Source organism: Protopterus annectens, chromosome 11.part0 (assembly GCF_019279795.1).
Source record: "Protopterus annectens isolate FY-2018-M chromosome 11.part0, PAN1.0, whole genome shotgun sequence".
Classification (NCBI taxonomy): domain Eukaryota; kingdom Metazoa; phylum Chordata; order Ceratodontiformes; family Protopteridae; genus Protopterus; species Protopterus annectens.
Window position 1 is genome coordinate 59,079,876 of NC_056745.1, and position 26,150 is coordinate 59,106,025.

A 26,150-nucleotide genomic window follows, 5' to 3' on the forward strand; every position below is an offset into this window, starting at 1 on the left:
CACATACATACATGCATACCTGTACACATGCACATACACACACACACACACACATATACACCCACATGCATAACCACACACACACACACACACACACACACACACACACACACACACACACACACACACACACACACACACACACACACACACACACACACACACACACACACACACACACACACACACACACACATATACACACATAAATACACGCAAACATACACACATGTATACACCCACATGCATACACACACACACACACACACACACACACATACACACACATGCACGCACACACATGCACACACATACACGCATACAAACACATGCACACACACACACACACACACACACACACACACACACACACACACACACACACACACACACACATACACACACATATACACATATACATATATACACACATGTATACACATACACACACACACACACACACACACACACACACACACACACACACACACACACACACACACACACACACACACACACACACACACATACACACACACACACACACACACACACACACACATACACACACACATACACACACACAAACATACACACACGCATATACACCCACATACATAACCACATACACACACACACACACACACACACACACACACACACACACACACACACACACACACATACACACACACATATACACACACATACACACACACACACACACACACACACACACACACACACACACACACACACACATACACACATATACACACACATGCATATACACACACACACACACACACAAACAAACACACACACACACACACACACACACACACACACACACACACACACACACACACACACACACACACACACACACACACACACACACACACACACACACACACACACACACACACACACACACACACACACACACACACTCTGCACATATTTTAGCTACAGTGTTGCATGTAATTCAGAGTACTTTATTTCTTGTAACAGACAAACTCATATAATAGAAAGGACAGCTAAAATGTTGCAGTATCCCTTCTGATGTGGAAGAGAAAACAAAAAAGACCACCAGTCATCCAGTTATGTGTGGTACTGAAGGACAGGAAACGAATACATAGGGGAACTGAAGGACAAGAAACAAATAATAAAGAGGAGAAATTGCAACCACAATCATGAAAAATAACTGGCGAAAAAAATACCACTGTTGATTAAAATGAAGAAAGGAGGCAGAAAAATGAAATAAAATAAAAAAGATAAGGTTTGTCTTGAGAATGACTTAAGCATAGTTAACGATATTGAATTTCAGTGTGTCCCATTTTAAAGTGTAGAAAAAAAGAAATCAACAAATGTGGACAGATCTGATACAAAATCTAGCTTAAGAAGATGAGTTACTGATGAGGAAGGACAGAATTCAGTATTAATCTGAATCTTCCAGACAGAAGGTCACAGCAGCTAATGGCAGGAAAGGCATGATGATGAAGTCTAATGACTGCATTTCTGGGATAAAAAAGATATTCTTCTGAGAATAGACATCACAGCAGATGTTAAAATGATTTAATGGGCAGTCTTACTGGGTCAGTAGTGAACTGTGAAACTGCTGGCTATTCTTCCACTGTAGACTAAGTAACCATCAGCATTTTCAGAAGCGCTGTCATAGATTTAAAAATGTTAAACTCCTTACTTTCCATGCTATACATCTTAAAATGTTAAAGAACCATTTACTTTCCATGTCATCTTGAATCTAGACATTTTAGCTTTGCACATTTTAAACAAATGGGGAGAAGCCAGTATAGTGATTACACTCTTTACCTTAGAGATACAATGTACAGGGTTTGATTCTGATTCCTGGTTATTGGCTCAGCTTGTAATACAATGCAGACTGATAGCCTAGTATTTGTCTATGAACCTATAAGCTAAAAACATTGATTTCAGTATGTAACTGATGCTGTGATAAGGACAAATCGGGCAAGTCCTGACAATGATACAGATGGCCCAAGTTCAAATTGTGGTGACAGCACTCTTCCAGCTACGCAGGAAGTTAAGAGTACGCTGCTAGTGCTGCCTTGCCTAACCTTAAAGGAGGGTGGGGTGGTCTTTTCTACATACAAGTAGAGGTCTGCAGATGGCAAAGTGCCAACCATTCTCTTGGTGATAGCAGCCCTCATTAGAGTGTGGGAGGGGACAACTTCATGCACAGGGATAACATAGTAAGCTGCTGCAGTGATTCAGGTGGTCACATCAGACACCAGGGTCTAGTTAGAATGCAGAATGAAAACATACTCATTGTTCATATCATCAGATGTGGACAAGGGCATATATGACTCTATGACAGCCCAAATGATAGCCCCCCTACATTTCACTCTCTCCTTCATGCTATGACGCTATGACTCCCTGGATGTGTTCCCTCTTCATTGGCTCTCGCCTTCATGCTATGACTGCCTAGATGATGTCCCTCCTGGTTTGGCTCTCACGTTCATGCTATGATGGCACCGGTGATGGCCCTCTCTGGTTTGCTGTCTCCTTCATGGTATAATTGTTTGGTTGATGGCCCTCTTGTGTTGGTTTTCATGTTCATGATAAGACTGTCCAGCATGTTGGCCTTTTCCAGCTAGCTCACACATTCATGCTATGATTCCCTGGATGTTTCCTCTAACCAGGTGGCTTTCACCTTCATTCTTTGACTGCTTAGATGATGTCCCTCTCTGGATGGCTCCTACCTTCATGTTATGATTGCCTGGATGTTGTCCCTCTCTGGTTGGCTCACACCTTCTTGTTATGATTACCTGGATGATGGACTTCTTTGGGTGGATTTTATCCTCATACTATGATTGCCTGGATAATGGTCCTCTCTGGTTGTCTATCACCTCATGCTATGATTGCTTGGATGTTGACCCACTCTGGTTGACTCTTACCTTCTTGCTGTGATTGCCTGGATGTTGTCACTCTCTGTTTTTCTCTTACCTTCTTGCTATGATTGCCTGGTTGACTCACAATTCCTTCTTATGATTGCTTGGATGATGCACTCTCTGGTTGTCTCTTACGTTCATGCTATGATTGGCTAGATAATGGCCCTCTCTGGTTGGCTCTCACCTCATGCTGTGATTGCCTGGATGATGTCCCTCCATAGCCGGCCTTAGGCATAGGCCAACTAGGTGGCCGCCTAGGGCGCCGCTCTAGCAGGGGCGCTTTTTCAGTGTTTATTTGGTGTAGGTAGACCAGGATGGGGGCACCAGGCAGTGTGGTGGGGGGTGCCATGGAGCCCTTTTGCCTAGGGCACCAGTTGACCTAAGGCCGCTCCCTCACCTTTATGCTATGATTGCCTGGATGATGTCAGACTCTGATACGCTCTCACCTTCATGCTGTGATTGCCTGGATGATGTCACTCTCTGACTGGCTCTCACCTTCATGCCAGGTACACTCTGACTGGTGGATGGAGCAAATAGGATTAAGATCTGTAGGAGTGGAACTGCTGGTTGGCATGCAAAAAGAGAAAAACACTTAGAAAAGAATACACAGGGAGATTTAGAAGTATGACATAAGTGCTAGACTTCAAGTGGATGACAATTAAAGAAAGAAAAAGTTATTTTGTGGGGAACAAAATAGATATGACATACAGTAAGAAAGGTCACAAAGAAATTGCTTATTCCTCTTCATTAGCATGAGGAGTCCAATATGGAAATCAATCTACAATGCAGTCAAAAGGGTTCACTAACAAACGGGGAGAAAGTATAACTCAATGACGAGAAATGAGCTATCGATACATCATCAATATACTTGCATATGTAGGTACAATTCTTCATTGGATTACAAGTATATTTGTATGTTAGTACATTGGTGCATTTTTTACTTATTGCTAGACTAATACGGAATGTAAAAGGCAAAGCTTCCAGTTTTTAAGATAGACCTCGGACCTTTGTGTGATTAGGAGATTTGTCCAGAGTGGCACAGTGTGTAAGATGGATATAGCAGTGAGGTGGGGTTCTTATCATTCTGTACATTGTCAGTGCAAACAAATCAACAATCAAAGACAGACTATGAATCCAGGCAATGATTTATTGCCAAGTCACACTGCCAAAAGTGCATGAAAAAGACATCTGTTGATAGACAAGGGGAGTGATGCAATTTCTGACATGTACCCTTTTTAAAACGAGTTCTTCTGTGCATGATAAAATGTTAATTAAAAAGTGTTGCATTTAGCATAATTTATGGTTATATAGTTTGTTAATGGGTTTTCTGTTCAGAATGGCTGCCTGACAAACTGGGTTCTTTGCTTAAGCATGTTTTTTTTTCTACAATACTGCACAGATATATTGTCTATGAGCATTCACTGTTTGTGGGTGAGGGGGGCCTATAACTGCTTCGACATTGTTGAATTTGGCATACAATTCCAAAAGTTCTGATTTTGTCCTTGACGCAGTTTAAAGAACAAAATAATCAAGCTAGAAAAGGACGGTAAGAAAGCTAATTGAATTAAGAAAGGCAATGATGTATGTGATGATTAATACTATGTATCATCTCTGGGGATAAAGGGAGATCGGGAACAGAATATATTGCCTTGGCTGGTATACATAGAGGTGCACTGCAATCTAGGACAAGGTTTGCACAGCTATGTGACACCATGTGGTAGTGCATAGATTAATTAGGTACCTAAACCAAAACAAGTAGCAATTTCATATAAATATATATATATATATATATATATATATATATATATATATATATATATATATATATATATATATATATATATATATATATGTATATATATATATATATATATGAGTCTACTTCAGAAGATCGACAGACCATTTGATCGACATTCATTTTGTCGACAACCAGTATTCAAGGCACTTAACAGGGATTTGCCCCCCTCCCCAATGTTGTGCGACCCTGGAGTTGATATATATAGTTAGGGGGGGTGGGGGCACAGCCCCCCACAATGAGGGGTGGGGGTGAAGCCCCCCCACCTATTTTCATTTAAAAGCATGAAAATACAAGAAAAACGACACATTTTAAATGGAAATAGGTGGTCTGATGAAGCTGTTTGTGAAAGCGCTTACCCTGGTGCATGAAATAAAAGACTGATGGATGGTATTAAAGACTGTCGTATTTGAGACTATTTTATTCTATTTTCAAGACTGGATTTTTTGGTGCTGTGTGGTTGCCTCCTCGCATTATCTATTGTATTTGTTATCTTTATCGCATTCGTTGTTGAAGAGGCATTTGCTCCAGTGGGTGTGTCTATATGTATTTGTATTATATTTTATTCTCAGGCAATATGTTTATAACATAAATAGTTTACTTTTCTTTTCTGAAATTTATATTGTTATATCCAATGTGCAAAATGTTTTTTTTTATATTCTATTATCTTAAATGAAATAAATAATTTTGAACAAAAATAGGTATTTCATTATAAATAAGAAGAATCAAGAAAAACACTAAACGCAAATGGGGGTGGCAGATTTGTCAGTGTCGTTCTGCCCTACCAAATCCAGAATGTACAAATGCACACTGCAGCTCTTCTCTATCACATTTATTTCACAGGTGGGGGTTGTTACCAGAAGTTCAACAGTTGTTGACTAAAAATGATGACCAATTAAAATGCACACAAAAAAATAATAATAAATCAAGACTGTATAGTTTGCAGTACCTTTTTGCTACTACCAAATGAATGTTGTGTATAAAACAAAATGAAACAGCTCCTACATTTGAATTTAATGCACAAGTAAGCAAAAGGGATACTAACATTTGAAGTAGAAAGAGAAGTGTCAGCCAGCAGCAAAACAAAGTGAACAAAGATGGTGAAAGGCAACAATAAACACCAGATTGTATGGACAGAAAGTCAGTATACTGGAAACATGATTGAAGATACCAATGACTAACTAAATTATAACCAGTACTGGTGGTAGGAAGTTTAACATAATGAAGTGCTTAAAATATTATGGTAATATTACCACTATATCAAGTTATTAAAATATGCAGTTAATCACCCCTTTTATTTCAATTCATTGTCACTGCTGGTTTTTACTACACCAGGAACACCAAATCATGACAGCCATTCAGTTAAACCAATACAAATCGATAAAAAAAACAATTTTATTTTAAACACACACCCACACACATGTGCACACATACAAAGATACACATGCACGCACACACACACACACACACACACACACACACACACACACACACACACACACACACACACACACACATAACATATATTAAAATTATGGACCCCACTTCTCCCCAAACCAATCTTAGTTCTAAATCTTTATGGGCCATGTTCAGGGCAACATGATTCCATTTTGGTAATTTACAACATCTTACTCAACTTCCCCAATTACTATTATCTTCTGGGGGGTGATTGGAACGTGGTAATTGACCCCAAACTTGACCACTCTAATAGTTCTAAAGCATATAATTCACAAGCCTCCCTTGCTTTGATGGATTTAATCTCGGACTTTGGTCTGATCGACCCTATTTCCTTTGGGAACAATACTCGCATTAATTATAATTACACTTACTTTTCCAGGTGTTATAACTCATGGTCACATATAGATTTCTTCCTAATCTCTGATATACTAACAAAGTGGCAGTTAAATTATCTTGTCGATCCAAGTTATTTTTCAGACCACTCAAAGATTACTCTTATAATAAATTTTGAGCATAGCCCATCTACAATTCCTACAGCCACTAATTGGTCTCTAAATAATAATATTCTACATAACACATTAGTTACTGATGAAATTTCCTCAGCTCTAAAAGAACTCAGTACTGACCCTCGCAACACAGACATTCCCTTCGACATCCAATGGGCTGCCTGTAAAACAGTGACCAGAGGATTACTTGTACAAAAGGCCTAATCTAAAAAGAATGAGGAAAGAAAAAGAAGACCGATTAATATCTGAAATTAGGAATTTGGATGGCAGGCTTCACATCAACAGCATTCCAGCTTTGGTAAATGAAATGATAAATAAACAAATGGAATTATTTGATCTACACCAATCCAACTACTCCCTACAAAAACTAAGATATATTACAAAATATCCTGAATGGTTACAAACCCCCCTCTAAGGTATTAGCCAGACTAATTGAAAACAAACAGAAATCACCCAGGATGGCCCTTATACATTACCAGGACACACACTATAAATCAGACACACACATTATAAATTTATTCCATCAGTTATACTCAGATATCTATGCAAGGAGCAATCAATAAACCCTAATCCTGGAGATAAAAGGATATTGCAACAATATTACTTTCCCAAAGCTCAATGTAGAACAAAAAAGATCCTATTTGCCCCCTTTAGCATTCAAGAAATCATTAACACCATAGATAACCTTAAGTCAGGGAAAGCTCCTGGTCCTGATGGTTACTCTACTGACTTCTATAAAACTTTTAAAATCATACTTGCTCCTATCCTACTCAATCTATTTAACTGTATATCCCTCAATGGCATTTCAGACCTATACCTTAACCACTCAAAAGAGCATACTACTCCCAAAAAAACAACCTGAATTTAGCAAACGTGAATAACTGTAGGCCTATCTCATTAATGAACGTGGACATTAAATTTTTATCCTCCTTGTTAGCTGAAAGACTCAAAAAAGCTTTTACCTCCTTGATTTCTGAAGAACAAACAGGCTTTATGTCCAAAAGACATACATGGGACAATACACTGACTCTAGACTCAATGATAGGCCTTACCAAGAATGACAAAAACCCAAGATACACAATGACACCACATGGCTATAAGGCTTTTGATAGGGTCAATTGGATTTTTTTGTTCTTAGTATTATCTTATTTTGATATTCCCTCTGGGTTTGTTAATCTGAGCAAGACTCTATATAATAGTTAATTCACGTGCCTATGCATAAATAAGAAATGATCTAAACCAATAAAAATCTCAAATGGTACCAGACAAGTGTGCTCCCTCTCCCCTCTTCTTTTCAATTTGTATCTTGAACCTCTCTTTCTTTCCATTAGACCAAAAACCCACCACTCAATCCCCAAAGTTCTACATACAAATATGTCGGACTGCATTTGCGGATGACCTGAACATCTACTGTGAGCATCCGATGTCAGATACAAAAAAAATAATGACTACCCTAAACACTTTTGCTTATATCCCTGACTACAAAATTAATCTGAATAAATCCTTCATATTTCCGATCAATCCTACAGCTCATAGAGAAAACCTCATCTCAGACTCCCCCTTTAAATTATCTTATTCTTGCAAATATCTAAGAGTTTGCTTCGACCACTCTTTCTCCTCTATAGTTTACTCCAACAGTTCCAAATTATGGTCACCTCTTTCCCAAGATCTGTACAGATGGCAAAAGTTGAAATTGCCCCTACTATCTAAGACATCCATCATCAAAATGAAGATCCTCCCAAAGCTTCCATATCACCTTTATGCTTCTTTCTCTTTTATCCCCAACTCTCTCTTCATTAAAATACACAAAGCTTTTGCAAAATTCATTTGGCATCTGAAATCGGTCAGGGTGTCACATCAGATCAGAGACTTAGTTTTCCAAAATACAAAGAAGTTCTTGACATGCCAGACCTTCAACTTTGCTATAGAATTTTGCAAGCAAACAAATTAGTTACTATTGTAAATTACCATTTGAGCAGCCCTGTGTGGACCCCCCTTTGGGTTAAAATATGATACAATCATGCTGTGGAAAATAGTATAAATCCCAAAGCTCTTCCCTTCCTTGACCCATTGACTCTTGGACAATTAAAAATCCACCACATACTGAAGTGTAAAATCACATCCTTCCAAGAGATTTTTAAATCCCTGAAGCTAGACAAAGCTCTTCTTCTATTCCAACTCATTCATTTAAACCCTAATATCAGGCTAAATAACAACATGATCAATCTTAGTGACTATCCTCTAATAAAAGATTACTCACTCTAGGACATACATGAACACAAAGATCTCTCACCGTTAGAACTAAGAGACACCTTAAAAGTATCTAAAAAATACATTATAATACTATGCCAATCAGATAATTTATTACTTCCTTAATACAACACCTTACAATTCCGGACAATGACTTCCTCCAGGTTTCCAATTTACTCCATATCCTAGCAAGTAATATGAATATGTTATCCGGTTCTCGTAAACTCATAAACACAATTCAATTTCAGGAGAAATTGGTATATGTGAAACACTGGGATCAACAAGGTATTACCCTATTAGATGAAAAAAATTAGAAGCCATTAAATCTACATTATTATTCTCCTCTTTCAAAAAGCTTACTTACACTCAATGTATGATTAACAATAATTTATACTACACTCCCACACATCTAAACAAATTTAACCTCAACATATCTTCTGCTTGCCCCTGCTGTTCCTTCCCCCATGCTGATATCCTTCATATAATTTGGTTCTGCCACTAGTCTAAAAGCACCTGGTGCTCTCTAAAGGTGAGACTTGACAAGATGGGCTATCATAAATCAACCCTTTCATGGGAGATGGCACTATTACACATTACTAATCTCAATCTTTCGAAATTGAAACTTCATATCCTAATAACACTCTGTCTACTAATTAAATTATACATCTCTAAGCACAGGTTAGATTGGTCTAAAATGTCCTGGGGTGGGTTCAGGAATATGGCTGTTCAATATGTCACTTCTCAAAAGCTCATAATTACTAAAGTTGGTAAACACACTTACTTCCAGAATTTCTGGAAGGTCATATTTGAGTTGCTATCTGACAATTAACTATTGCTGTTTTGAATAGGTATTTTAATACCATAGGCTTATCCCTCCTATGAGGCTTCCTTCTGCACCTTAACCCCACTATGAGTCTTATATTCCACTCACCTTTGTAGCATAAGATTATTGCGTGTGGGGTTTCTATTATATCTCATACCCTACATAGTAGTCTGAGGCTTTTATATTCTGACTAGTTACAGTAGCTACCCACCTACATTTTTGTTGTTCTGTCTTTCTCTCAGTATGATTATTTCCTTGATTGGAAACACCTCTAGGCAACATTTTTGTACATATTGTAAATAAGCTGTGTTATTTTTATTATTATTTGTATGATATCTGCTGCATAATGTTCTTTTCCAAACTGCAAGTGTCCTGTTTATGTTATGTCTCTTAAAGCTAAATGAATAAAAATGTATATTTAAAAAAAAATATGTTGTAGCTGTCTATAACCAGAGAAAACAGGATGAACACTCATCAGCTTCTGTGGTTATCAAACAAAAAAGTTCTGGTTCTCATCTAACTAGTATCCCTTTATCTTCCAAGTTCAGGCCTAGAAAGCCTCTCATCCTTATCCAGAATCCCTCAATGATATAAGCTGTCAAGCTATAGGCGTTTTTTTTGTGCAGAAGTATTAAAGCAGTCCAACAAGTAAATTATCCACAGCTTTGTTAAAGAATATTAGTTACCTATAAAATGCATGTTTCTATTAACATAAATATAAATAAATAATATTAGAGTAAGATTTGGTCATGTGTTCCTCAAACATGGTTTATTACAATTCACAACAATGTCTTAAATGAATCTAAGATAGAAAAAAACACTTTGCAGCAGTTGGTTGCAGACATAAGCTATCCTACAGTATGGAACCGAACGTTAAAATAAATCCAAGCCCTTGGCAGGTAATAAAGTTCATCCTCAGTTTCCTGTTCTAATTTCCACAACATGCCTCCCATGTAATAATTTACTGTGCTATATACTTATTTTATATGTGTCTGCTAGCCGAGCTTCCCTTTGCACACATTTTAAATCAATAAGAATTGAAAAAAGTAATTAATGTTGGCTGTGGGAGTTTAAGAATGGGACAGATGTCTAGATAAATGTTACAACTGTGCCATGATTTGTCGTTCAGTGTATAGATAAAAGACAGTGGTGACAATGAATTGACACAGACAGGGGTGATTAGCAGACTGTGTGAATATTGGAAGTAAGACATGAATTTTATGCCCACTCATTTGCCAGAAAATAATAGAAAAGAATTCAGTGAAACAAATATTTATTGCTGGCCCCAAATGACAAGACAGAACAAAACAGAATGCCAGAATGCCTTTTCCAATCACATGGAACATAATGACTACCTAGAGGAACAAAGAAAACTAAAATCATATTTAAAAAAAAATGAACAAAAGCTGAATACTCAATTCACAAGGTTTACAGTTGACAACATGAGAATCAAAGGTTCATTTCTGATTGATGCCGCCTGTCTATCTAGGCTCTATTGGTTCTGTAATGAGTTTCTTCAGCTAGTCAGTTTTTCCTTCACCTTCTATAATCAAGCTAGTTGCTTACATCATATTGGATTTAATCATGTTCTTGTAGCCAGTTTTGGGTCTGAAAGGTTCCACAAGGGATCTTGTTGTTGGTCCATATAAAAAAAACAAATGCATTAAATTAAATCAAAATGTACAGACAAATGTAACTGCAGTAGCAAAAAGAAACTGTAAATGCCCATGGAGTGCACTCACAATAAATATAAAGGCTATTACTTAGGACTGTGAAAATGAATATATTTGCAAACTCATAAGACGGTTATGATGGAAGAGATGGAAGAGGTATAAACATGCGACTTATAAAATTCAGATGTTTTTATTCCATTCCCAGAAATCACGTATCACATTCGTCATGGGATTTTCACTTTTAAGGAAAGCATCCACATATGTGAACTGTTAAGTATCAAAATATTATTTAGATGTTGCAGAGAAAACAAAAAACAGGCAGATATGCACAGCAGGAAATCAAATTGTAGCCCATCTTTTCAATTCCCTTAACACATGAAAGAAAAAAGCAGGAAACAATAAGGTGCATTAGAGGGAAATGTTTATTCACTGTTAGATTATTCTCATTTTCATTTTATAAAAGACAGAAAATAATTTGCAGTATAATGCTGCTATAGTCTAGGATATTTACAATTATATCTTAAATAGATAACCTCCCAAAAACAATGCATGTTTCAGGGTTATTCCAGAAGTTGTCCGATGAATTTGTTTTGTAATATCTGAACAGTATGAGCAAAGAGACTGAAAATGTGTTTCTGAAACATTTTTTGTATCCTCAGTAAGCAATTTTTCATGATGATTGCTCATGTGCAGGGCACTGAAGATTCAGAGATGCAATGAGCGTGGGTGAGGAAGCCCAAGAAACACTATCAAAATAAGGATATCTGCAGATGGAAAGGAGTCTAAACAATATGGCCGAGTAATTCGGAGATGGATATGTACAGTGTCTAGAGGAGATAGCCCCAGAGTCAATGACAGCAGTAAAATCCTGGAAATATAGGAGGCAAATTACAGAAACAAGTACGGGGTAGGAACAGTACTAGTAATCCTGTATATGCAGCAGGCGCTACGCTCTACTGGTAGTCACAATATTGTGTATCATTGCCCTCAGCAATGCGATGTCATTCATCCATCCACAATTTACATTTCATGTCCTCCATATCACTGAAATTGTAGACCACTGTTAATTTTGGGTAGACTTACTATGCAGTAGCTGGTCAAGATATGTTGCCCTCATATGCAGACCCTTGGGATGTGTGGAGTATCCATGTAGGAGATGTTGAAGATGTGCTGTTCTCCTTTGCAGGCCTGTGGGGTACAAGGAGCATCTCTCCTCTGTTCTAAGGCTTATATATGGATGTTTAAAGAATGTATAGGCATCACGTTATGGTATATTGCCCAGTATGTTTGGGTGAAGCTGGTGCCTCATGACCAATCAGATTTATGGATGGGATTACTACACCAATGTCTTGTCCTAGTGATCTTGTATAGCAGTCAGTGAGTGAATATGTAGTAGTAAGTTAAAAACAGTACAGGTATTGGTGTTAAACATGCAGTCATGATGTAAACTGTCAGGCCACATACAAGCACTGGAAAGTACTAGAAACTCTGCATTCCTTGATGTAGGTTTTACTGTTGTTATGGTGTTGTGTCAGACCCCTGAGTGTCATCAAACTGATATCTATATGGAATGGCCAAGGGCTAACACACACGTGGAATGACAGATTTCTCTGCCATGCTCTCCCAAAGTATGTATCCACTTATGTGTAGCTCAGTGTCTCCTATGGCTCTTGGAATTATGTATTGTAACTCTTTGTACAGTCTATGAACACAGGACACCACCCTGTCTTGAGTGAAAATTGTTTTAGACTGAATGATTGACAGTGGCAGATTTAAATTTGAATTTAGAAGTCATTACTTTGCAAAAAAGAGGACTAAGAAATGGAATGTCATCCCCTATGATATAATGTGATGATATGAAGTCAGTTAAATGAATGGAAGAGAAAAACATATATAGAGAGAGAAACGGGTGCAAAATTCAACTGGATGAGGTGTAGCTCACTGAGTATACCAATAATTTAGTATGCAAATTTTCTGTTCAGTTGATAATGTCAATGTAATTTATACAAGACTCATAATGGAAACAGGCATAGCAAAGTTTCTATTCTACTTTAATACTTAGCATGCAAAATTTTATTTTATTTATTTCCTTGCAGGTAGGTGGACTGGACCACTGGGTCCATACTCAGTTATGAGCTTGTTTTAAAATATAAAAAGTTAACTGTGATATTGGCAGACAGAGGAAACTGATTTAAAGATGTGATGTTTCTTCTTTCTTCTTTCGGATTGCTGGCAACTTTGTAAGTTTTGTTTCATCTTTGCTTAATTAGCAATATGTGCCCCTGTGTCAAGAAAAGGTACAAGGTTAATTTAGAGTTGGGGGTTGGCGTAAAGGTTAAGGTATTTGCCTTACAGACACAAGATACAGGGCTTGAGTCTCACCTTTGTCATGTGCTGGTTGTTGGCTAGGCATGTAATAGTCTGCAGACTGAACATAACTGTGTGACATTTTTAAGTGAAGTAAAAAATGAGTTGACAGGAAAAGAAATGTATTAAATTTGTAACTGAAATGTAAAGTATAACGCATTAAAATTGTAACTGAAATGTAATGTGTAACTTTCTGCAGTTTCTCAGGACACATTTAATTGTTTGAATATAAGTAAGTCACACAAGGATTTAGATTTAGGAAGAAAGATGTCCACAAAATGCAATTACAAAAATCTTCAAAGGAAGTAAGTGAGCTCTGTCTAGGCAAATATGTTTGGTCCATATACATGCAAAGTATGTGAGTATATCTTTAAGATATGCTACCTTTGGCCTCTATCATAGCCCTGCAGATATATCAGATGGTCCCTTTTCCTATACAGTATTGTACAGACTGAAATAATCTGATGAGGGTACTGATATGCCATTTTGTGTCTTGCCCATTTACTTGTAGTTAGGAATATAAAATGTTACAGGGTTTCTGAATTAATCACAAGTAAGTCAAGTCATCTTTCATATGAGAAATGTTGTAGCTGTAACAAGAAGGACACCTATTTCATAAGGATAATTTGTAAAAGAACATTGTAGCTCCAGAAATTCATTTCTTCATGAGTGCAGTAAAATGTCCAACCGGTTAAAGAAAACACAGTGTGCTACATTTCTGCATGTGGGGGCAGGGGGTGGGGTGGTGGGATTGAAGGCTTGCAATATATTTGACTTTTGATATGGAGAATGGGAAAGAGCATGAGCATTACTGGGACAATAGAAGATTCAGAAATATTGCTACAAAATAATGTCAACAATGTAATTGCTTCACTTTGACATTGATGGTCCTGGAAATACTATGCCAGAGGGTAAGGTCTAGGGATACAGGTTAAAGGAAGAATCTAAACATTAAGATTCCAGACAATACGAATCACAAGAATAAAGTCCAAAGGTGACACTGATCCCGTGTTGTAGTGAGCTAAAGCCCTAACTACAGTCCAGTTGACTCAGGATTGATTAGCAGCTTTGACAACTGACAGAGCAGCAGAGAGGGATAGACAGGTTCACCCTGGACACCTGAGAGAGCAGCAAGGAGGGATAGATAGGCTCGCCCTGGGTGTGAAGGCATTTATTGATGATATTCCCTCGGGGAGGCTTTGCCCATGGTCCAAAGAGTGGAGTTGTCCTTGGCTGAATCCATGAGAGTGGGAGGCAGGGCAGAGAATGGGTAAGGCATCTAAAAGAAACTGAAAAGGACACTGGGAGCCAGACCAATGATCATGATGTTCAAAAGGTGACCAAACTGTTAAAATAAACAAAAAAAAGATTCAATTTCAGAGACAAGCAAGGACCAATAGAATGTTGATGAATAAATAAAGATTAAAAAAATAATTACATAAAATAAAACTCCATAAAAAAAGTGACATAGATTCAAGGAAAGTCAAGGAAAGGTGTTACTTTACAGATATGCATGAAACTACATCTGATGGACTGTGTTCCATTTTTGTGGAATTTCAGAGAGAATGGTATTAAAAAGTAATAATGATTGTGAGCAAAGACAGTGCATGCTATGAGACGATGCTGGGGAGACATGAGACATAACATGGCTCAGTGCACTCATGCAATGATTTCTACTGCACCAGTGCACTCTGTGGGTTGTTCGACTCCCATGGGAGTCGTGTATTGTTTTACATGAATCCACTCTCCCAATGTGATAGATATCACTGCTATGTACCTTTTAAATGGACCCTTACACTCTGAGAGCTTCAGTAGCTGCCTTGCTTCTGCACTGCTATGGCGACTGTGACATGTAAACCTCAATCCGTAACTTGATTCTTTTTTTCTTTTGCTGTAACTCCGCCACTGTGCTACATTTCCATGACATGTGTATTTTGTCTGACACCTAGAACTTGGACTGCTTCAGTGGCTCCCATTGACAACGCATTGCAATGTATCATGCCTTTTTTTTAAACAAGAAACATCCGGTTCTAAAATGGTGGACGGCCAGTGAGCACTCTAGCTGTGCAGCTCCCTTAACTTTCAACAATATCTAACCTTTCGCCTGCACATCCTGAGGAAAAATAGCAAATTTCCAACAGAAAAAAAGGCAACAAGCAAGCTACTAAAATATTTCAGCTGTATTTTACGTTGGATGACCATTTTTGCAACAAAAAAATTACTCACTGCAAACAGATTCCTGAACCGCATGGTGGGGACACTTCAAGATAAGCAGGCCTGAGTGAAAAAGAGAAGAAAACGATGGTTTGTTTTAATATAAAATTGCCAGAATAAAATCAACCTTCTGCAACATTATCTAGCTGAACATATTTTATCTGAAAAACAGTTAAATCAATGTTGGAAATGGAAAATTTACCAGAGCGCATGGATGCAGTAACTACCAAATCTAAACTATCAAAAATAGTTACACCAGAAAAAGATACTGCATCAAAAGGACTAAAAACAAATAAAACTCAGCCAGAAATGATTAAACCTGCCCTTAGATTGAAGCAAGAATGAGCATTAACATTGGAAGACCTTAAAATGGCATTACAACCATTGCAACAAGAAACCCAAGGATTTGCACACAAACTAAGTACTTTCAGCTCAAGCATGGATCAAGCTATGCTCAGATTAGAACAAAATGAAGCAAAAATCATGGACAATGAACTAAAAATACAAGAGATGCAGAAATCAATACAGGCTAGTTGTTGTGTCTTTCGGCTTTTTCCCGGTTAGGGGTTGCCACAGCAGAACTCCGGTCCGCTAATGATTGGCAGTAGATTTTTACGTGCCGGGTTACCAGCCCTGACGCACAACCTTCAACGAAGGTACGCCCATTCACTCATGTCTACACATAGAGGATGCTCTAGCTGAGAATCGAACAGGACGTCTTACTGTGAGGCGACAACGCTACCGCAGCAGCACCACCACCGCAGCAATACAGGCTAGTGCAAAAAGTATTATAGAATTGCAACAAAAAGTTCTGGACATAGAAGCAAGAAACAGACTAAATAATCTCATTATCAGGGGAACACCAGAATCAGTTGAAACCACTCAAATAAACACAGTTACAAAAGAAATACTAAGCACAGTACTGCAGGATAAAGAGCTTCTGGAGGACATAACAATTGAAAGAGCTCACAGATCCATAAGACAGTCAAAAAACATGGACTTCCCAAGACAAATATATGTCAGGATCCTTAATTCACCTCATGTACAATCAATATTATCTGCATATAAAACCAAGAAAGCAATCACATGGAGAGGGCACAGAATCACAATAAGCCAAGATCTTTCTCTTGAAATAAAGTAAAATCGTCAGAAACTTAATAAATACTGTGCTTACCTTATTGAAAAAAACATCCACTTTCAGATGAAATATCCTGCTACACTAGTATTCCACCATAAAAATGAAAAAATATCAATAGATACACCAGAAGAAGCAAAAGCCACATTTCTCCATCTCTACAATGTGTATCCAGCATGAAAAAAGACAATCCACCTTTGCTGAAGCATTTGAATGATATAATCTTCTGTTTCAGGCTGAATCCTGCATATATTGACTTTTTCTTGAGGTATATACTTAAATATGTTTATTTTTCCACTTTGCTGAGTAGGTTGAGAGGTCTGTTAGCATGGTGATGTCCCATTACCCACAATTCCATACAGCTACAATGTGTCGGCAATAACCTTTCACCTCATTCTCATCTTATCATTTTATCACTCATATTATCATCTAAATGACCTAGGAGCCCCTGTGCATTACTGGGAATGGATCTAATGTAAACAAGACATTACAACACTGAAAAAGGACATTAGACTATATGCCAAGCATACTGACAGAATCTGTGCACCAGGATGTAAGCAGATAGACTGATGTTTAATTACTTTCTATGCTAGAGAATGTTGAAGTTAATGCAGTTATTGTAAAGGGGCAATGCAGAATATTATTTCAAATAATGTGCTTGAACTTTTTAAACTCATGATTAAGTGGAATATAACACTTTTTTTCTCTTAATCTTTAATTATTAGGTGAAACCTTCCTATGCTCATGTTTATACAAAGCTGTGAGATATACATAAAGACAAGACTGAAAATTATTATATTAGATAGCAGCTGCATACTCATATATGATGTGGCAAAATTACATTTATGATGATATGATGTTGGTCTTGTACCAAAAACAAATATGATATATTTGATGAACACCGTAAGGTAAAATATGCAATAGGAATGTGTACTTATTTTATTATTTTTTTCTCTAGGAAAAGTAAACAGAGTTTACAAGATATTGTAGAATTTATATATACAATTGAGGCATTTTTAATTTCTAATTTTTATTTTTTTTTATTTTTATTTTTATCTTTATTAGGCTATAATACTAAGCAAAATGTATATATATATATATATATATATATATATATATATATATATATATAGAGGAAAATAAAACTAAAAGTTAGATATTTGTAATACACATGTATTGAAGGCGAAAGATAGATGCAATATTATATTGTTGTTAGAGTGGCAGCAGTACTGTTTAATAATGCCAACCTTGTATTTTTTTTTCTCTTTTGGTGTTCATAGATCTAGCTCATACGAATATACTGCATTGTATTTTTTCTCTTTTCTTTAGTTTGTTTGTAGTAGTCAGGCATTTGCATGTAATTATAAATGCACCTTATAACTTGGTATAGCTTAAAAACAAAATGACATAGGGATGTTTTATTATTTTTATATATATATTTTTTAGGGGGGGGGGCTTTCAGGGCTTGTATAGAAGAATTAAGAACCTTATTTAGAATTTTAGTATATTCCTTTGGTTTGGTTATAAGGCTATCCAAAATATTTTGATTACATTTGCTAAAATAATACATAGGTTTAAAATGGTAAGATATTTAAAACTGATTCTGAATATGGGTACAGGTAGGCTGCTATGCAGAGTTGATGCATATGGTTGTGTACATTTGGAAAATAGTAGGTCATTTTGACATCCCTCTGCTCTATAAGACTTACACCCAGACTCCGTCACAAAAATCCTTTGATTTTAGAAGTTTTGTTTATCTAACATTACAGAGGGATGGGTGGTTAGGCACACAAAGGGGGGGGTAGGGAGGTAGGAGAATAGAAGTCACTATGCGGAAAATACTAACACTAATACACAACACTATATATTTATATTATCACATTGCTTATTGTGCTTTATTAACACTAATCAAGAAATATTTTTACACTTTCAGAAATGATATCTTTAGATTCATGGAACGTTAAGGGAATTTCAGACAAAAGTAAACAGAATCTAGTCATGCATATTATATATCAAAGTAAAACAATGATAACCTTTCTTCAAGAATCTCACCTGATCTCACAACTCTGGGACAGGGAGAGAAAAAGTAAATGGGTCAAGCATATAATAGCTGCTGGACACAATTCTACTTCCAGAGGTGTTGCTATCATTATAAACAAAGCCTATCAGGGGGAAATTGTTTCCATGGAGACTGACTTGAATGGTAGATGGGCTATGTTTACCTCAAATTCCCATAGCATAAATAAACCTTTACTTTTCCTAAATATATATAGTCCCTGCTCTAACCAACAAACGTTTATTTATGAAATCTTTAACTTACTTATTGAATTTCCTAATCATTTATATATAATCGGGGGAGATTGGAATGCAGTAATGGAACCTGACAAAGATAGATCCAATAAAGGAACCAAGCAACCGCATATCATAAATATAGCTCTTAGTGAATTACAAAATACTTTTGAGCTATTTGATCCATATGAGAATTTCCAGCATGACAAAACAATATCCAACTATACCATCTTTTCTACGTCTCATAAATCTTGGTCTAGAATAGATGCCTTCCTAATCTCTCAGTTCTTTTGGTCATATAAGCTAAAATACAGCATTTTACCTTAATCTATCTCGGATCATTTTAAAATTAATATATTCATAAACCTGCTAAATTTCAGCCAAAACATATCTTATTTTAATAAGTGGACTTTAAACCCAAAAATTATTCAGAAACAAGAAGTAGCTAAAGAGATAAACAGTATACTCACTCAATTAGATGAAGAAATCATAATTACTGCAATACCTTATGATAAGCAATGGGAAGCTGCTAAAGCAGTTATTAGAGGTGTCATAATTCAAAAATCTGCCTGGTTTAAGAAAAAATATAATAATACCAAAACCACATTAGAATCGCAAATTGCATCAGCAGAACTACAATTACAACAAAAATATTCAAAAGAATTAGAGGAAAAATGTATGGAATGGCAAAAACAGCTACATAAGCATTATTTAGAAAATTTAACTTTTTTTAGAAAGCAGGTCTTTATATCAATACTCAGAATGGGCTCAAACGCCCTCACAATTTCTAGCCAGGCTAATAAATATTAAGAGTGGCCCACCAAAAATTAAAGAATTACATTATGAAGGACATATATTTCAAGAAAACCAAGACATATTAAATGTATTTGAGAACATATTTAAAAGGCTGTACAACATGCACTTACCACCCTCAAATGACAAATTTACTGAATTCATTCAAAATTTAAAATTTCCACAAGTTACACAAGAACAACAAAAACTTTTAGGGGCACCACCACACCTAACAGAAATAAAAGAAGCAATAAAAAATCTCAAGCCAGGTAAATCTCCAGGACCTGACGGATTTACCTCTGAATTTTATAAAATCTTCTCAGAACCGGTCTCTAAAATCCTACTTAAAGTATATAACTATATAATACAACATGAGATAACAGACTTATATATAAATAATTCTAAGACCATCCTTCTACTTAAACCGAATTCTGTCCCGACGGATCCCACTAATTATAGACCAATGGCCCTCATAAATACTGACTTTAAAATCTTTGCTTAAATTATAGCCAACAAGTTGAAGAAAATACGTCCCTCTATTATGTCGCATAATCAGTTAGGTTTTATGGTACATAGGCAAACAAGTCATAACACTCTGTTACTAGACACAGCTATCAGATTACTAAAAACAGATAAACATCCCAAATATGTTATTGCCGCAGATGCTAGTAAAGCTTTCGACAGAGTAAATTTAAACTTTTTATTTAATGTTATGTCTTTATTTGGTTTTCCTAAAGAATTTATTAATAAAGTTAAGGTTTTATATCAGATGGCCTCAACTTCCATTCAGATTAACAATAATAAAACAAAACCTATCCCCATTTCAAATGGCACGAGACAAGGGTGTCCACTTTCTCCTTACCTCTTTAATTTATACCTAGAACCCCTACTTTTTTATATATCACAGAAATCTTTTCTACACATTCCAAAAGTATTAAATACTAACATTAAATATTCGGCATTTGCTGATGACTTAAATATATACTTACAACACACACAACAGATTTTCCTAAAATACTGAGAGCGATTGAAAAATTCTCAGATATTTCAAATTACAAACTTAATCCAAACAAATCCCAACTTTTCCCACTAAATTCCATAGGACATATGCACTTTTACTTCCCAGAGATCAAAATAAAGATACCTTATCAACTAAAATACTTGGGGTAATATATACTCCCAATTTTAGTGAAATTATTAAAAATAACTTAACCCATACCTGGAATACTATTGAAAATGATATGAACAGATGGACAAAATATCAATATGTCTTTGTTATCAAAAAGCAGTATCTTTAAGATGAACATGCTGCCAAGAATTCTTTTCCAAATGAACGCTGCCTTCACAATTATACATCAACATTTTTTATAGACATGGAAAGAAGTATATCCAGATTTATTTAGTATCCTAAATCTACTAGAATAAAATATGACAAGCTTATACTTCCTAAATCTAAAGGTGGGTTAGGGTTACCTGATTTTAAATTATACTACAGTATTATCCAGGCATATAGACTATGTCAAATCTTAAATTATGAATCAAACACAAACGTATGGTCCCAATTATGGTCTAGAATTTGGTATGAACAAATTAAGACACTTGGGTGCAATTTTAGGGCTCTCCTATTCTTAAACTTAAACCAAAACTCTGTTTATGTTAAGAATTTACATCCACTTATTAAACAAATGGTTTTAACTACTCAAAAGCTCTTTTCATCTGTACAATTATTAAATGCTCTCCTTCTACTGTAATATATACACCTTAATCCTAATTTGCTACTAAATAATAAATTGATAAACTTGCAAGAGTATCCCTTAATAAGACTTATTACAGTATGGGAAATTTATAAATGGAAGGAATGTGATATTACACAGTTACAAGAGCAATTAAATCTCCCAAAGAAATAGTTAATTATTATGAACTCACTCAAATACCTTGTAAACACTAAATTTCATACTGAAAATTTTTATAAACAAGATACTAGTTTGTCCCAGTTAATTCTAAAAAATCTAACTACCAAGGGGAAAACAACCTCTAGAGTCTATAAACTTATAAATGATATAAAACATCAGAATTGTACTTTATTCTCCTCATACTGGCAGAAGAAAAACCCACAAATTACTGAACAAAATAAAAAAGATGCCATCGAAAACAAGCTCAAATTCAGCCCGTTCAAAAAGTTATTCTACACCCAACTTATGATTAAGAATAATGCATACTTTACCCCTTAAAAAATTAGTAAATTTAATAACAAATACTCACCTGAATGTCCTCGCTGCAAGAAACAACCAGCCAACATTCTACATGTTATGTAGGAATGTAATAAAGTTCATAACGTATGGTGTTCACTAAGGGCAAGACTAGAGAAAATGGGCTACCAAAAAAGTACTTTATCCTGGGAAACAGTTATACTGCACATAAATATGAATAATCTTCCCAGAGTATTACAGCATGTCCTCACCATCATATGTTCTCTAGTCAAATTCTATATTACAAAGAATTGGACTATTGCAACCCCACTCACATGAGAAGGTTTTAGAAATGTAGCAATCAAATACATTGCCTCCCACAAGCTACTATATGTTACTAAGAAACGTAAATATTTCCAAGAGTATTGGGAATACTTATTATATTTCATTCTCAAGAGGTAAAAATATTAAATCTAAAAGTGAAATATGCACTATATGTAAGACAACCAATAAGGATATACTTAAAACCTTTTTAACATTGTCATTTTATAAATATTTGCGTAGATAAGTTGATTAAAAAACCACATACCCTATATAAAGAGGTTTTAGTTTGACTTTCCCTAGTATAAGTAATAAACAACTAATGGTACTGTTTTATTCTTCTTATCACTGCAGAATATGTGGTTAGTACAAAAACTGGATTTTTGAAGTGACTTCTTTGTATATATTGTATATAGAATGTTATGTTTTGTTGTATGTTGTATGTGTATCTTATTGTATAATGTCTTATATGTTGTAACCTAAAAACTGCAATAAAGAAATTTTTGAAAAAAAATAAATAAATAAAAACAAGAAACTTCCATATTAAATTATCATGTATGACATAGGCAATCTTACATTTATATAAATGAAAATAAACCATACAGACACAATCTCAGCTGTAAACATTATACATTCCAAACCGTGCTGACATAACTGCAACTGCAAACATTATACATCACTTATAATATATATAGTCATTGTCAGTCAACCATTACATTGCCTTCTTTTAAACCTTGTTCCTCCTATGCATGTATTTGATCCCACATTTCCCATTTTTTCCTATGTAATTCACCACTACCCTTTTCTAAACATCCAAATTTCAGTTATTTTATCTATGTTACTATCTTTGCTACTTCTAATAAAGTGGATTTAGAATTTGATTTCCCTTTTCTAGTAATTGTTTTTTTTGGCAGCCATCATAATTAGACTCAGCAAGCTTTAACTATGCCTAGGCAATTCCGATTCTGTATTATAGCTCAAAAAAATGTCCTTAGTTACCCCAATTTACTCACCCAACATCTCCAACAGATCAATCTGTGAGGAATCTTTAACATCTGCCAACTCATTACACTCCCAGAAAATATGTTGCCAGTTACCTCTTTTGTCCCCATTACACCTCCAACATTTGCTGTCTACCTGAGGAAACATTCTTTGGAGCCTACTTGAGGTATAAAATACTTATGTTAACACCTCCAAGCAAAGATCCTAAATGTTCTAGACTATACTGCATACTTGGGAGACATACATATAACCCCCATTGTTTCTTTGTGAGTTGCTTATTCAATCTGTCTTCACAATCCTTTCTAACCTCCTCCGATTGATTCTTGAAGTTATTCAGTATTTTATATGCTCTACTAATTATTCATTTCTTAATGACAACTTCTGCTCTTCTGTTCTAGAGTCTACTAAAATCTCCACCAGTGCTGGTCTTTCATTTAGGACCCCACTATTTTATTCCCTTTGCCTGTACTCTGATATCAGTCCTTGATAGAGAAGTCAATCTGTAACCTGCATTCCAAATACATTCTTGGCATCTTCCCATTCTATTGCATTCCCCTCACTAGTTATTTGCTCGCAATATCTTGGTTCCTTTGCCAGTTTTCTCCAATAAATTCCAGCTCCTATTGCCTATTGTCTATATCCTTAAGTGCAGTCATCCTTATCAGCAGAATCTCCTTTCTCCATCCCTGTGTTGGCTTAGTTCTTAGAATGCGTTCTGCTAATTTATGAATATAATATTCTTTATGATTATTGTTATGCTCCTTAAACATCTGCATCCAAAATCCCAGTCTTTGCTTGTTTCTTGACCTTCCCCCTCTTTCCTCATCATCTCTTTCTACTTTGAATTATAGTTTTCTGCTTGTGCTATTTATAGGAGTATTAACTGTGTTGCTCTGAAATACCTCTTCAAATCAGGCAATCCCAATCTGGCCTGTTCTGCTGGAAGAATAACTTTATCCAGTTTGACTTTCACTGTCTTTCCATCCCAGATAAAATCCTTCAGCTCTTCATTTATTGCTATCTACAACTTCTCTTTTGTTTGATAAAAATATACCTGATCTGTGTTTAAAACTAAATGAGCTAAAAACATTTTAACTGATTGTATTTCACTATCAATATCCATATAACAGAGCTTCCATTTTCTCTGTTTTTCTATTATCTTTCATTTAGTCTCTTCCCTCATATCCTTAGCTCCCACACTGGAATAATTTTTAGTCCATACTCCTAAATACTTAATTTTGTATCAAATCATTTTAAAAGGCATGGGTTCTAATCCACTGATGGCTATTTGTCTTCTTCACCTACTTCCATTTTACTCAATCCTTATTTTTTCACCTTGTGTTGTTCCATCTGCATGCTGCCTTTTTCCATCTCTGTCATATACCATTTACAACATTTAGCCTTATCAAAAATGCATTATGATACCATACACATGCCGAAAATGGCTTATTAAAGAACAGCAGTCATCTTCTGTAGTCATACATTGCACAGCAGTTGGCAGAGAGCAGCTTAGATACTTACATAGCCAGAGAGATATCATAGTTCCTCTCCTAGGATAAAACATTCCTTTAAATGTATTAACACCTTGGCAACCATCATGCAAATGACTGAGCACTGTTGCTCATTTCAAAGCAATATTGACATAAAGTGAAACTAATAGTTTAACTTAGCTAGCACGGCTCATTCTGCTCATGAAATGATATGGACATTGTCAATATATTGAGGAGAGGGTTTTGATCCACTGATGGTTATATGTGTTTTTAAAATGGTCATTTTGAGTATATGTCTCGCTTCCAACATTACCTTGAAATGTTTTTTTTTTCCTGACACCTGTACTGCAAATTCTTCTGTTGCTTCACTTGGAAATGCGCTGATCTAATACATATCAGTTTGTCAGGAGGGATTCAAATTCATTATGGTCTACCTTGCTGCTGTCTGAAAAAACAACCTGTATCATGCACTTATCACTTGCTATTCATGTATGAAATATGGGTAAATAGAGGCTCATTGGTCATTGCCAGGATAATGACCTTTAAGGGCTTTTTTAAGCTAGCAATGCTTTCCAAGTTTTATTGGACAGGATTTGATACTATAGGTTAATATGTGTAGTATATATAGCCTGGACATATAACATGGGCATATAACATGGACATGAGTGGTCATGCATTTACAAAGCCTCTCTTTCTAAAAGAGACATAGATGTCAGACCATGGGTAAATGTTTGATTCCCCATCCATTGGTTCAAGTTGTACTTGAACAAGTGCATGGAGGAACTCTGCTTTTCATGGATTGGAAGCCTGTTCCAAACAAGAGGTGATCTCTGAGCCACATACCTATCCCTCCAACATGTCTTACTCATATTACAGTTGTGGCTTCGATCCCTAGATTGATTTTTCTGATGATTTT